The sequence below is a fragment of the Odontomachus brunneus genome, unplaced genomic scaffold (assembly GCF_010583005.1).
Source record: "Odontomachus brunneus isolate Ranch 3 - 2012 unplaced genomic scaffold, Obru_v1 Obru_scaffold_022, whole genome shotgun sequence".
Classification (NCBI taxonomy): domain Eukaryota; kingdom Metazoa; phylum Arthropoda; class Insecta; order Hymenoptera; family Formicidae; genus Odontomachus; species Odontomachus brunneus.
Genome location: NW_022639472.1, coordinates 1,908,243 through 1,920,478, shown reverse-complemented (window position 1 = coordinate 1,920,478; position 12,236 = coordinate 1,908,243). Strand labels below are relative to the sequence as shown.

Here is a 12,236-nt window from a genome sequence, read left to right as displayed (position 1 = left end):
GAGAGAGAGAGAGTAAGACAGAGAGGAAGACTGCGAGGGAGAAGATGTATTGGATGGAAGGAAAGGTAACGGTATTCAAGAGATCCAACGAAAAGGGGTGAACGATGCGGGCAGGAAAGAGGGAGGGGACCAGTTGCGGCTGAAAACCGACGTAGATCTAGCAATCGAGGGAAAGCGAGAGCGAGAATTTTGAAACAAGAGTGGAAGCAAGAGTGAGAAAGAGGGAAAGAATGAAAAGGTAGGAGATGGAAACGGTGGCGCTGAAGAGACGAAAGAGAGTTTCAGAAACGGAACAGAGATAGAAGGGGAAAGATGAGCAACGGGGTTGAGGAATAGGAGAGAGAGAGAGAGAGAGAGAGAGAGAGAGAGAGAGAGAGAGAGAGAGAGAGAGAGAGGGGGAGAGGGAGGGAAGTACAGAAAAAGAGCGACAGAGAGGGAGATCGAGAGGAACGCGGGCAAATTAGAGACGGCGAAATGGAGGGGAGTGGAATGACTTGAAATAGAAAGAGAGAAATTCACGTGGCGGCGGCGACGGAAAGCCGGCGGCGAGAGGAAGACGGAAGGTGAATTTCCGAAAACCACGGTACACATTTAAACTCCGAAAGAGGGACGCGCACATGCATTACCGCTGGTGAGAGAGAAGGAGAGAGAAGAGGCAGTCTAAAACATACGCCCGGAGGGTTTTCAAAATTCCTCGACCACGAAGACGCGACGCGGGTGAACGAGAGCGCGAGCGCGAGAGCAGAGCAGAGGAGAGGAGAGGAAGGGAAGGGAAGGGTAGGGGGCGGTCCGCGGCGGGGGTGGAAGAGCATTACGGAGACGGAAAGCCAGAGAGAGACGCCTGGATACGAGAGCGGGACGGGAGGAGAGTGCGAGGAAGAGGGAGTATCAGGAGGCCGAGGCTGCGGCGTAGCCTCAGTGCCGGCGCAGTGGCCGGGCCATCGTGTCCTGTGCCCAGGTCTCCGTGCTCTCCTCTTTCCGCCTCTGATCTCGTCGACAGTTGTACGGACACTCCGCACGGTATCGTCGCAGTTGTCGCCGTCGTCCTTCTTCGCGTCGTCGTCGTTGTCATCGTCGTCGTCGCTGTTACGTCTCTCCCGACTCGTGGTGAGATCTCCCTGCTCCGCGATACTCCATCGCGTCCTGCCAACGTCGCGCGAACCTTCTACTATCTCTCTCTTTCTCTCTCTCTCTCTCTCTCTCTCTCTCTCTTTCTCTTCCCCTCTCCCTTTCTCTATCTATCTACCCATCTATCTATCTCTGTTTCCCCCTATCCCTGTCTCTCTCTCTTTCTCTTCCTGGACCCTCTCTTCGTGGAGTCGACGATCGAACGAACCGCGCGGCGTTCGCGTCCTCGATGAGAGCCGCCGCGACGCGACGTGGTGCGACGACACCCGGCGAGGTGCCTTTCTCGAAGGACGCGGCCTGACCTGCTGGTGCGCGGGGTGCTAACGGCGTAATCGCGTATCGCTGGCGAACGGTGCGCGGGGTGCGCGGGGTGCGCGGCTGCCGCGCAAGGGAGCGACGTCGTGGGGTCCGATCAGCGGGGTCGAGCTGTGCGAGTCGTCGACCGATCAGCAACGATACAGTTAGCCGGAGGAATTAGTGACGAACGCGAAGGGAACACATCCTTCGCCGGGGCAACACAGCGGCCGGGAGGATCGGGGTAAAGTGGTGGGAGCCATGCCACCCGGGCGAGCTTCCCTCGAGGCAGCTAGCAGGATCGTCCAGTTATTCCATCCTTCGAGGCTACTGGCTCGTGCTTGCTTGTGTTGAGGTAAGGAGCTCGCCGTGGTCGTCCCGCGAGGTCCTTGGACTCTCCGGGCAGGACGAGAACACTGCGAGATCGGGAGGTCATAGCGATCGAGTTTGCAGTTTCACTTAGGAGTCCTCAATCGCGCCAACGACAATCGGCTTGCTAAGATATGGAAGATCTGGTTGACGCTTGAGAATCGTGACCGCGAGTTGGCAGATTTTTTGAAGTTTGTGTTATCGTTTCAATGGCACTTTCGCGACTGATACGCACGACGAGGTAACTGGAGTATTAAACAAAAATCGGTTCTCGTTGTTGAGTGATAAATATCTCGGCGAGCATGGAGATTTGGCAACGAACAACCAAAGAACTATTCCTCGTTTTTTACCTGCGATAAAAAGAAAATTTAAATTCCTCTCCCCTTCAGTCGCGCGCTTTTCACCTAATCTTAATTCGCGTTGGTCGCTCTATAAATTCGGAAATCTGTTTAATAATGAATGCGAGCTCGTTGCGATTACCCCGAGAACGTGAGTTTTCGAGCTGCGAATTCCATACGACCGCTGATTGGTAGATATTCGGTTCCCTTCGCCATGATAAAAGTCAAGAGGATTACTTTGGAAACTCAGTTCCGACGTCGTTTCTCAGGAAACATTTGATGAATCACATTCTACCGGGATATTTCTATCCGATTACACGAGGCGACCGTAAAGTCGATAGACCCTTCAATCCCATTCCGCCCTGTTTCGAGATTTCTTCCTTATTCTCGAGAATCTGCATCTAACGTCCGGATTTCGCGTTTCCGCAGCCGCTGCCGATGAGAGATACACGTATATAATCGTATCACGTAGAGGGATGTCGGATTATGTCGATGGAGCGTGTACGGTTCTTGAGCTAGTATCGAGTAACGATGGCGTGTCCTTGAAGACAGCCGTTTCCAAGACAATCGTTCGTTGTCAGCGTCTTGTCCGGAGATAAGACGCCTCAACGACGGGACACACAACCGGCTTCATACTGCCGCTCTGTAGACGGCGAAATTTGCGACCTCTGGAACGCTATCTTGTGCCGAAGACGTTTCGCCAGTAGCCTAGCGGGGTACACTCTATAGCGTGACTCGTTCCCGTTCGCATGCAGTCGCGCGAAAGGTACGCGAAAGGTGATCGCGTTAATGCCTACTTTGGTCGGAATTCAAATCGTGAGAATTCGAAAACGAGCGAGCTTCTTGCCCTTGCGAGACACGGCGGTCAGACGTGACGTCGAACGCGAGTTCCGTTACGTCTGTTATGGCGCGTCCTATTTCTCGAGAATCGCCCCGCTCCGACGGAGATTTTGTTCTCCACCCCCGAGAAGCGAGCGAATTCTTTAAATAACCGACGAGGGAGCTCGTGTTCTTCTCTCTTTCTCTCTTTCCTCCGTTTACCAAGGTAATACTGAGAAATTAGCCGCTCGGTAAAAGTTTCAGAGGTCGTTATGGCTTTCGTAAGCTTGCTGCACGGAGGCGAAGTCCCCCCAGCATCCCTCTACCCTCAAGGAAGTCCACGGAAGCGAAGCGAGGTTCACTTTGAACTCTCGCGAAAGCGAAGAAGACACAGTCGTTGTATCGCCTACGTCGTTATCGTCGTCGGGGCCCACGTGAGTTTTCGCTACGTTGTGCCGCGTATCCGCCAAGATTTTGTGCCGGTTGATTCGGTCCGCGAGGGCGCGTCGCATCCCCGGGGTGCGAAGTACACGGCGCTGGCATTCGGCGCATGCATCTCAACGCAGCGCTTTCGCAGTGCTATGGACGCCGCATTAATTACTGGAAATCCAGGCATGAACCATGATGTCGTATACAATGCGTGCGCGAACGTAAACGTCAACCGTCCTATTATTACCGTGTGGCCTAGGAATTTTAGCCGGGCACGCTCCCGATGTCGATGAATCCTCCCCCGCCGCCACCGCCGCGACAAAACGGACGCGTGTTACGCGCGTGGTGCCGTGAGGAACGACCGTGTTAATTAAGGTTCCCTCCTCGTAGACACGTCGCGTACATCTTAGGGAGCGAGATAAATATCCATATAATACGTCCCTACGAGAGAGACGTCCGGCGCGTCTTGGGACGATTTATCGCTTTCGCGAAGGGGATACGTGGATGCCTCGCGGATAACATAACGGGAACGAGAACTCTCATTTCGCAAAAAGGGAAACGTTAATATTTTAGCGAGACGAATAACGCGAGGCGATACAGTTCTCTCTGTATTAAGTACATCGGTCTGTACGCAATGCGCTCTTTCATTTCGCTATTCGCGAGTAGTGTTCGCCGAGGTGAGACCGTTTGATTCAGGAGATAGAAGAGACCCGCCGGGACACGCGAATCTCGAGGGAACGCGTCGGTAGGCTCGTCTCGTTCTTCCATTTCGCGCGTTCATTTGCAGACAATGCAAAGCTAGACGAGAGTGAGTGCTCGTAAACCCGACTGGGTATTTATCCCGTGGTCTTAATCAGTTGTGTAGTATGTGTTAGATTATCATGGACCCCTTAATTTTTAATAATCTTTATTATTAATGAAATCCCAATTGCCACGTTGTATTATACTCATCAGCTGTACGAACCAGATTTCCTAAAGTGTCGAAGTACAAGGTGCCAGTACATCACCTTGTATGAAGCAAACAACTGATTCCTGATCAGGAACATGGGATAAATTTCGAGTCGGCAAGCTCCTCTGGCCGTTGCATCAAACAAAATCGCGATGAGCGCTGTAATATTTACAATCGTCCATCTCGTATAAATTTCTAATTACATCACAAGGCGTTGTCGCCCAGGTCGATCGAATACTCGGGAGGAAGCGCGGGCGCGATTTGGTTTCAGGTTTCAGAAATCTCGAGGGAGTCTCGAGGATCAAGAGAGAGCTTGTCGTGAAGCGGAACGCCGGGCATCCTACATCCTTAGCCGCAGCGTGTTAGGGATTGACCCGGCACGATGATGCACGATAATCATGTTATCGACATGTACGCACGCACCTAATGAAATTAGCCGATGCTCTCTGAATTACGGCGTGACGCCTTACGACGGAAATCTCGGTCAATCGAGTGGCCGGCGACGAGTCACTTTGACTTCGGTAGTCGCGTCGACAAAGTCACTCGGACATCGGAATCGGGATGTCGAATTCCGACGTTACCGCCGCGCGAAACCATAATTTCTCTTTGGTGGCGGCACACTAATTTCCTACTACAGAGTCGTTTTCGCAAACTCGGCCGTTTCTGCGGTAACATACAGCCGGTTATGTCCGGTCCGCGCGTGTATTAATTTCCCGTCGTGTTTCCTAAATCTAATTTTGTATCGCTGTGTCCACAGAATGTCATAAAAGAAAGCGAGTTTATCCACTCTCGTTCCCGATTTCGTCGTTTCACTGCCGACGTCGATCTTCCCACCCGAGAGAAACGCGATTGTTGAGGTTAAGGAAGATGAAGATATTCGAAAAGATGACATTAGAGTAAGAGTTTATTACAACTCTGGGATCAGTAATCTCTTAGAATTTAACAAAGAATAATAACAAATTCGTTTCAAAAATTGGTTTCGGATGCCTAAACAGTTGCCTAACTTTCTTCATTATTAATCATTTAAATGATTGCTGATCATTTAAATGACAAGAATTCTCGTCACATTGATAGTGAAGGGGTTAAGAGTTGATTAACTTTTAACCACACAAAGAGAGGATATGTTATAACATTTTTTCATATAAATTTTTTTCGAATTTTATTATGTCTCTAGTAGCTCAGGAATAAGCTGTCAGTAAGATCTATTTTGCTACACTAAAAAAAAAAATGGTTGATCTAACTAATATTATAATTATTTTTGACCTGAATTATTTGAATTATATTTTTTCGTTGTTCAAACACGAAAATGGAAGTAATAATATGCATATAAGGTGATTATTACTAACATTAGAATTTAATTAAAAAAAATAATTTCTCGAACCACAATTTATATAGTAATTGTTTCTTTATATTATTATAGTTATAAATATTCTTTATATTATTACAGTTATAAATACCAAATATTGTTTCTTTGTGTAAGATATATAGTATATTTAATAGAAATATAATAAACTCCTCAATAACACGTTTTATTTTCTAAAATATAAGCGAGATGCTTGCACAAATTCATTGCAAAATAATATTAAAGTCATTTTTGTTTATTAATAACAATGAAATGATATATAACGTTTTAATAAAATAATTTACCATTGCTATCAAATAATCTTTTACCATTTTTCGGGCACTAGTTTGATCCCGCGCCGATAGAATGACTCGTCTTTTGAGGCAATTCATTTATCGATCTATTTTCGTGTTTCTTCAACAATTCCAAACTATGTATCAGATAGACCGTGCTGCATCGGACTGAATAAATGAAAATCAGATGGACTGATGTTTGGAGTGTACATTGGGTGCGGCAGGACTTTCCAATCTAACTCGGATAACGTCTCTTTAGTCGCAACAGCAACATATGGTCGGGCGTTGTCGTGAAGCAGGATGACTTTGCATCGATTCGCGGTTATTTGAGGGCATTTTTCTTTAATGCCTTGGTTCAAACGCCATAACTGTTATCTGTAGCGATCTCCTGTTGCCGTTTGCTACGGTGACAATAGTTCATAGTAAAACAGTCTTTTTTAGTCCCACTACATACACAGTATAATCTTATGACAATGGATGTTTTGTTGTGAATGTCGATGATAGACCGGAATAGACTCATGATTCTTTGCATTGTCAAAATAGATCCACTTGTTCACTACAAAAAACTTTTTTTATATCTGGCAAGCAATGAAAGACAGATGGTAAGCAGATTCGCAATCGCGTGTGTGCAGAAAGTTCATGGGGAAACCATCTCCCTTCCTTCTCAATTTTTCCCATTGCTTTCAAATAACGGAATATTATTGATTTACCAACTCCAAGCTACCTTGCAAGCTTTTTTAGTATTTGGGCCAGGTTTCTGTTAAGGGAATGCTGGAGTCGATGACGAATTTGAATAATGTCGATAATGCAGAGACGATCGTCACTAACGTAATCACGCTATCCTTTTCGTATTTCTTGTATATATAGAACTTACATGAATGTGTGTTGCTTTGTTTTACCATACTCAACGGAAAATCTAACCATATATGTGCAGAAATCTTTCTTCAAACTTTTTCGATATTCTTAAGCTTCCAAATGCGGATGCGAAGGTAGAGCAATATTCTTCAAAATTTTTCTGCTTGGAGCACAATTTCCACAATTTTGGTATGTACAAGCTGCGGAACTTTTGGATTAGGCAAATATTACGCTAACTGCCAATATTAAGCTTGAGATTTTATATTCAAAATTTTTTGTTCGTTTTCCACACATGTCGAGCAATGTTTTTATTTATTTTTGCACGTATTTTTATTGCGTAAAAGCATTTGTGATTCTGTGTAACCAATACGATGTAAACTTCGCAGAAAAATGGCAGGGTTCAATGTCGGTAAAGTTTTTAGCTTCAGCATCCCCTTAAGCAATGCTTCCAATTCGTTGTTCTGTTGTTTTCCATTTGGTTTGAACGTGGCTTATCGCTGACATTGTAATCGTCACTTCTGAGCCTTTTAAACCACTTTTCACAGACAGCAGCGGATACAATATTCTCTCCGTAGATTTCACAAATCAGTCTTTTATTCATTGCAGCAGTTTTACTTCAATTAAAGTGGCAATGCAGTGGCGAAACTAAACTTTGTCTGATTCCATGTTCAATCGCATTAAATTAACGTTTTGCTCGGAACTATGAATTGTCAATCATTAATATTCTGATCGAGTACATTTACAAACTAAAAAGCAACTTAAAGGAAATTACTAAGTCGCTGCTAGAGCCATCTATTTGTGACCTTACGAACTTTTGCAAGCATCCAATATTGCACGAAACAACATTGTCGCCAAGAATCACACACAAGAATGACACACACACGACGATAATAATAACAAGAATATTTAATATTTAAGAAGAATATTTAAGGAGACCAATAGGCTACATGCCCGCTGGTATATGTGTCTCACGTTGTTACAAAAATACCTCGTTACCGGGAGGAATAATTTCGCGCGCCATTTGGGACGCGCGACACGCACGAATCCAAACGCGAATGCCGCGAGTGCGCCGCCGAAGGGCGTGGGCAAATCGTTAATTTCAATTTCGCGAGTCAATGTATGTTCGCGCGATTTACCGAGTTAGCCGCTACTTCCGTCGCCAAGTAGGCCAATGGGGCCAAATTAGAATTTGAGGAAGTTAACGGAAGCGCGCTCGAGAAATAGAAATTCCGACTACGTCGTCATAGAGCTTGCTACGGCGAGGGGGCGGCAGCGAGGCGGAGGGGGAGGCAGGTCGAAGGAGTTTTCCTTCTCCTAATTTTAAATTCGCCGTGGGATACGGCATTCCCGGGGGAATTAGGGCGCATTCGCGCCGCGCGGAATCGCAAACAATAATAACTCGCGGCCGCGGAATCGCGCGCGCCGCCGCCGTCCGGGCTCAGTGACTCTACGTGACCGATCTGATTAAATTCCTCTGCTCTCTCTCCCTCTCTCTCTCTCTCTATCCACGAGGCTAGTCATGGACAGTGCGGCACGAAGGATCTATGGGCGATCCGCGAGTGCCTCTCCTCGTGCGAGACCGGCAAGAGCCGTCACAGGTGAAAATTATGTCCCAAAGACGAAACCCCGCGCGCTTTATCCGTGATAATTAATCCGCCTTCGGATTTCAATTCCTGCTCGGTGTGACGGATATGTTTTCAGCGGAGCCACTATCCGATCTTTTCCCGGCCGCGGATCTGCGATTTCTTTTGCTGTATTTTTTCTATTGTTATTATTATCAGACACATATAGCTTTCGCGTCCGATATCGGATTCCAGCAACAGCGCCATCGATAACGCCGGAAACGGATATTTCCGGATCTTCGGGCACGGGCGAAATAGATAGAGAGGGCCCAGTGGGGTGAGAAAACGGCCAGCCGATTGACGGATATAAAGCGCTGCTCTCTGCAAAATCATCGTCGATGACGATCGTTCATTTTCCCCGTTAATCGATCTGACGTGGCAGCAACGTCGCTTAATTATCAATGATTTACTGCGACTGTATCGTGGCGACTGCCAATTTGGATATACTTGAAATAATGCGGAGGCCGACAACGACGACGACGACGACCATATGCCGTTATCGGCGGTTGCTTCTTTTTACGAGCAAAAGCCAGTTACACGGAACAATTCAGCTTAATTGTCGATAAAATATCGAACGTGTGAGACACCGTCGTTTATCACGATAGATGGACGTGCGGTTATCAGCACGCTCATTCACCGAAGGGTGATTTATTAGCGTCTGCTTGCTATTCAGTCGAATCATTATTTCGCACACTTCGGTGAATTGCTACACGCTGCATCTTCCTACGCGCGTTCCCATCGCTATTCTTACCGGATCGTGACAATCTGTGTCTCGTCCACTGGTTTCGACCTACTCTCTGAATTTCTGGCGGTAAAATTTCGCTCGATAAGTAGGATCGTCAACGATTCACTCGAATTTGAGTAATGTCTCATGCATGCAGAGCGAATTCTCCACTTTGAATCATCGAGTGAATATTTCCATTCAAAGAGTAAATCTGATGTACTTCACCGTCACAGAAACATATTTATTCTGATCTATTGAAATATTCACTAATATAGAGTAGGAATTCACTCTAAGCTGGAGTAAAACATTCTCACGACTTCGAGTATTTTCAGTATCGTTTCAACTGAAAATACTCTTACCTTTCACTCGTTCTGAGAGAAATTTCACTTTAAGAAATTTAAAGAATACTCTCTAAAAAATTGTTTTCGAGTACAATTTTGCATAAAAAGTAAATGTCGATTCATTCGAATTTGAATAATCTCTCATGTAAAACAAATTTTCCACTGTGAATCGTCGATCGAATATTTCCACTCGAAATTAAAGAATAGATCTGATATACTCCACCATCACAGTACATATTCACTTTATCTACCGAAACATTCGCTCGAATTAGAATCCACTCTAAGTTAGAGCGAAATATTCACTCTCCCGATTTCGAGTAGCAGTATTTCCATTATCGCTTCGAATGAAAGCCATTCGTTTTGAATGAGATTTTACTCCAAGAAATTTAGAGAGCATAGATAAAAAAGATTTGTTAAATCAATGACAATGACTAAACGAAACGCCTATTGTTTGAAGGAAACACTTGACGAGAAGCGTAATCATCGATTCACTCAAATCTCAGTAATTTCTCTCATCTAGAAGGGATTCTCCGCTCAGAAACATCGAGTAAATATTTTTGCATGAAATTGAAAAGTGAATCCGATGTATTGCACCATCATAGAAGAACATGTTCACTCTAAGTTTGAGTAAAGCGTTTATTCTAGCGATTTCCAGTAGCAATATTTTCATTATCGTCTCGAGTGAAAATACCGCCAATCCACGCTCGTTTCGAGTGAGATTTCACTCAAAGAAATTTAGAGAATTATGCTCTCGGGCGACTTCATGCAAATCTCGCGCGCACACGGCGATAAAATTCCGCGTTGTCGCGGTGCAACGGGGATTCACATACGGGCGCGTGTTAGGAATTAATCTTTATTCCATTATCACCCGAATAAAATGGCCGGAAAGGCACGACGTGGGCCGGCGCTGTGCGGGCGGGCGATGCGGCATTTCGTGCATCCGACTGACGATGCATCGCGCGCGGCGTGACGCGAAAGTTTCGAGCCCGGCGCAACTGTCATCCGCTTGCGTCTACATGTGGCGACTGGTGATGAAATGAAAATTAAAATTACTTCCGTCGTTTATTCCCATTCTGTCCTGGCCCTTTCTCTCCTCCTGTCCTGCGCCGCGATGAAATGTCGGACGCAATTTTGCGGAAAATCGTGCGCCGTCTCGGGTTTCTCGCAGACAATCAAACGAATTGACCACTGCACTCGATTAATTAATCACGTCAATGCATGCACCGTCTAACGCGCGAACCAGAGAGAGAGAGAGAGACAGAGAGATTTGTTGTGCGTTTTTGGAAAAAGTCCTTTTCGAATGCATAAAAGATTTAATACTAAATAACTATATGATAATTAAACATTAATTTGAAAATATTTACATTACCGCCTTACATATTTATTTTATATATTTACATTTATTATTCGAAATTTTACATTATATTTAAAAATATGTATTTACGCGTCACCCCCTCGACCACCAAATACTAATATAGTGCTACTCTACATTTATTTACGATAATACAAAAAAGCATATTTTCAGTGTTCGGAATGCGTCTAGAATGCGTCCAGAATGCGTCCGGAATGCGTCCAGACGGTTTCAAAAATTTTATTCTAGACGCGTGGTAAATGTATGCCTTTTTAATTCCAGATTCTGCTTCTCTTACATCACAAATAACGTTGTCTTAGCTTGAAAATCAGGAAGACATTTAACTTTTGAGATACGTCTAAAATATAGTCCCAGAATCCTTATTCTGGATGCATAGCAAACGTTAAATATGCTCTTTTAAATTTCAAGCTTCGTTTTTCTTATACGAGCATCGCGTATAACATTGCCTCAGCTTGATGATCAGGAAGACATATTTATCGTTCGGGATGCGTCCAGAATACGGTCTCAGAAGCTTTATTCTAGACGCATAGCGAATGTTAACTATGCTCTTTTAATTCCAGGTCCTGTTTTTCTTACACGAGTGTCATAAATAATGTTGTGTCAGATTGAGAATAAAAAAAACATACTTATCTATTTATTTAAACTTTCCAAATTTCGCAGTCCTATAGGTAGACTGTTCTATATTTGTGCTGAGAGAACTCTAAAAGAACATTTGAAAATTTCTATTAGAGAGAAAGAAAGAGCTACACGCGTTGTTTATTTACAACAGCTTTTCAAGTAAAAACTGGAAGAGGACCTTGCATCCTCAAAGTGAATCAGTAAAAGTCTTTCTGATCGAATCAGTAAAAGAACTATTTCACCGATGACCAATAAGTGTTCATTGATTTTTAAGTAAAAACACTCCTACTTTACTGCTCCGTCTTTTTACTGATCTTCTCACTAATGGAAGAAAGATTTCCCTGCAAAATCTGTGATTTACAAATTCGTTATATGTTTTACCGACTCCAACTTTCTATATTTGTGCAGAAATTAACGGAATTAATGGCTTCCATGCGTCTTGCATGCAGTGGCACTGTCTGTGTTTGCGAAGTGCATCAATAACAGGACAGTCACTATTATTGATCCTTACGGTGAGATTTTACTTATAACAGAACCGCCGGTTACAGGTATAGCATTTCAGTGAGGAACGTGCTGATTGTACTTTAGAGAGTGGAGAGGCACGAGGGGTTGCACAAAACGCGCATTACATTCGCGCGACGATGAAAAGCTGAACGAATTCTCGCTCGCCTCCTCCGCCTGCCCCAACGATTCTTCGCGAAACAGAAATGATAAATTATTGGCGTTATTAGCGTTGTGCTTCT

The 12,236-nt window shown here is 44.8% G+C and overlaps 1 protein-coding gene across 1 annotated transcript in view; it reads left to right on the top strand.

Annotated features, from left to right (window-relative positions):
- The first annotated feature begins 931 nt into the window (after nucleotides 1–931).
- LOC116842214 (inactive dipeptidyl peptidase 10) overlaps nucleotides 932–12,236 on the top strand; it is a 154,592-nt gene continuing 143,287 nt past the window's right edge. Inside the window, exon 1 of the mRNA XM_032811085.1 lies at nucleotides 932–1,777. The gene's annotated coding sequence lies outside the window, so the exon portion shown is untranslated. The remainder of the gene's footprint in view (nucleotides 1,778–12,236) is intronic.